Source organism: Bidens hawaiensis, unplaced genomic scaffold (genome assembly GCF_021521415.1).
Source record: "Bidens hawaiensis isolate Kalapana, Puna unplaced genomic scaffold, B.hawaiensis_p1.1 tig00041837_1, whole genome shotgun sequence".
NCBI classification, from domain to species: Eukaryota; Viridiplantae; Streptophyta; class Magnoliopsida; order Asterales; family Asteraceae; genus Bidens; species Bidens hawaiensis.
The window spans coordinates 1,482-5,082 of NW_027497416.1; the positions used below are offsets into that span (position 1 = coordinate 1,482).

At 35.3% G+C, this 3,601-nt stretch overlaps 1 pseudogene; it reads right to left on the reverse strand.

Annotated features, from left to right (window-relative positions):
* Positions 1-449: 449 nt before the first annotated feature.
* LOC143593216 (cytochrome P450 CYP736A12-like) lies at positions 450-2,409 on the reverse strand (annotated as a pseudogene).
* Positions 2,410-3,601: the final 1,192 nt, after the last annotated feature.

Sequence of the window (3,601 nt, forward strand, 5' to 3'; positions counted from 1 at the left end):
CCACCATAATACGAATGCTTCAGAATTAATAAGCCACACTCTTGAACAAAGGGTAAGAATTTGAGAAGAATATGATGGAGCAAATGCCATGATATCGAATCGAAAAGAGAAAGAAAATTCACACTCGAGATAATACCACTATTTTAGCTAACACAAACTGACTTAGGATTCGAATGAATAGTTTTATTAATTTGGTAGCTCGAGACTTAAATTCATATCAAAAGAAAAAAAAGAAACAAACCACGACTCAACTAAATTACCAATAAGGCCCAAAACAAGCATGATAACAAAAATATCTAGGCTCATGACCACAATAAAGAAACTGATCCACTAGGCCACTAGTACAAACCATTTTTATTTATACCCAACAAAAGTTTGAAAACAATAAATACATAATATATCATTTTTAGGTATTATTTCATGAAGCTAAACGTTGCATCCGATGTTTATTAGGTACGGTACGTAGGAATGGCTAATAAGGGTGTATCTCTTGGGGTAGTTAATCCAAATTTTTCTTTCATGTCCAGGTCGCTTGGTGACATGCCATTTGATAGCTCCCAATCGAACCAATGAACCATGTTCGAAACCACCTACCCAATGTTTAGTAGCCCAGATTCATTCCTGGACATCCTCTCCTTCCGATGCCGAATTGTATAAGCTTAAAATCATGTCCACGGAAGTCAATTTCTTGGTCAAGAAATCTCTCAGGAAGAAACTCCTCCCAGTTGTCCGACCAAACTTTAGGGTCACGTCCAAATGCCTAGTAATTTTACAAGAACTCGTGTTTTGTTAGGTATATTGTAAACATTGATCAGGATATCCTCCATAGACTGATGAGGAACCAAGAGTGGAGCAACGGGATACAACCGAAAAGTTTCTTTAACTACCATGTGCAAGTACCTTAACTTTGTCAAATCAGCTTCTTCAACCATGGGTTTATCTCCAACCATAGTTTTCAACTCTTTTTGGAGCTCCTTCATCACTCTAGGATGTTTGATAAGAACAGATAAAATCCATTCAATGGATGTTTTGGCGGTGTCAATGGCACCGGCTACCATATCTAGTAATATGGCTTTCATTTTTTGTCTGTCAATTGTATAGGATAGTTCATCATGGGTGTTTGAATTTTCTTGTTTTAGTGATAGCAATATGTCTATGAAGTCCATTTGATCACTCTTTTCAAGCTTGGATGCTTGATTGCGTTTTTCATGTTCATCAATCAAAACCTCGAACATTTCATCGAGTTCCTTACTTAACAACTTAAAGCGTTTAGTCAAGCCTTAAACACGTGCATCGAAAAGAGGTGTTAAATTAGTCATTTTTTGCAAGCGGGAACCAAAAATCATGTCAAACACATGAATTCAAACCTAACACACTTAGTCAAGGGTTGACACGAACTTAATTCGATAACATGTGTTTTTTTTTCTTTTTATAATAATGGTTTGAAATTACATATTTACTACAAAACCTAAAAAACCTTATGCGTATTTTTTTTATTGTTTATTAACTGAAATATCATATTCAAACAATTTTAGTTTAGGATATAAAGTACATTTTTTCAGTTTAAAAATAAAAGTGCTAATAAATTAAACGGGTCAATCCGTGAACCTATCATATCAACATAAACACAAATTTAAGAATTTTGTGAAAGTAATGCAAATTAACTACTAAACCCTAATCTTGCATGTTTAAATATACTCACCACTTAGATCATAACATAAGATTAATTACCTGAAGATCAAATGGAGCTAAAATGGGCACGTAGTCAGCCAGATTGAAAGTACCTGTTGCTTCCATGCTCTTATCAATTACACTCTTAAAAGCAAACTTGTCATCATTTTTCTTGCCAAAAATCATCCTACAAACCATGCCTTCGATCACCGAACTTACTGTTTCCCTTAAGTTCACCGACTTATGCACCTTTGCTGCCGCTTTCATCTCCTCCACCATCAGCCCTATCTCCTCCCTTCTCATCCCAGCAAAACCATTAATTTTTGTAGCACTCAACAACTCCATTATGCAAAACTTTCTTACACTCCGCCAGTATGGTCCGTATTCTGAAAAGGTCATCCCCTTGGTATCATAAGATAGGTACTTTGCGGCTTCAATTTGAGGACGAGATGCGAAGATAGTGTCATGGGTCCCTAGGAATAGTTTAGCGGCGTCTGGTGAAGAAACTATCACAAACTGAACAGAGCCAAGACGGATGGACATGATCGGGCCGTATTTTTGAGATAGTTTGTGAAGGGAACGGTGGGGGTGGCTTCCTAATAAGTGAAGACTTCCTATGACCGGTAAAGGAACGGGGCCAGGTGGTAGCTTTTTGTGGCGAAGATGGGCGGACCACTGACGCATGAAAAAGATACTAGTGATTATTAGAAGGAGCGCTGCAACCATAATAGGATACATGGTTGTATATTCGTAATAGCAGAAAGTCAACAACAATAATAACTGTAGCCAGTAAATCCTACAAATAACAAAAGCTACCGGTAGGGTAGAATGTAGGATCGATACAAGTTATCTTAATTTATAAACAACATATTTTTTCGATTTCTCCGTCAAATTTGAAAGAGTTAATAAATATGTTAAGTGGTTAACAATATAATACGAGTTAAGTGGTTAATGGCCATTGTTTCTATCACTTGTCCTCGATCTCTAGTAACCTGGCAACAAGTGTTCGATCTTCCATTTGTTGTTATCTTTGCAAACAAAACATTAGTGTTAGGTTCCTTGGATTGCAAGTTATCAACTTTTGATTTTTGAACAGTAAGTTCTGAAATGGCTGTGCTCTAAAAGTTAAGATTTACCAAAATGCAAACAAACAATCAAAGGATTAAATCTGCAAATAGTTTAAGCAGATAAGGTTTTGAATTTTTTGCTCTTGTCTTGATTGTAATTCTAGTAATTGCTAGCCTGTTTTGTTTGTTTTTTTTAAATACAATTCCACCATACAAATAAAAATATGAAACTATTGTTAATATGAAATTATCATAAATAGTTTTCTTGGGCACTTTTACAAATCTAGTTTGGGAAAATCGTAATAATGGAGTTTCATAACATAAATATGTGTAGTCATAACTTTCCACCCATACGCGTTATGCGTCATGTAGCGTCCAGTCAGAGTTATAAATTTTTGCAAAAAGAGGGTGTAGTCATAACTTAACCCATAACACCATGCGCGCGCACACACACACACAAAACACCACCTTTCAAAGTTATGTACATAACTTTGAACCCATAACATTAAGGGGGGCGGTGTAAGGGAGAATTATGGGTCATAACTTTACCCATAACTCTCCCACTAGACATGATCTAACTATCAAAAGAAATAAGTATAAATGGATTAAAGAGAGGACTCATAAAGCCAATTAAAAACTTTGGCAAAAGTGATTTTTAAGGATTAAATGGATATTCTTGGGACCGTTAAGAAACTATGTATGGTGCTTCAGGTTTACGGTCTCAATAATATTTTTTTTATACCTTTGTCATTACCATTTCTTTTTCCTTTACTCACAACCACTTTTAAAATATATTAAAAAATTACAGGGAGTGAACAGTAGTTTTTCAAATATACAAAAAATCACTACGTTTTCTAAAATAT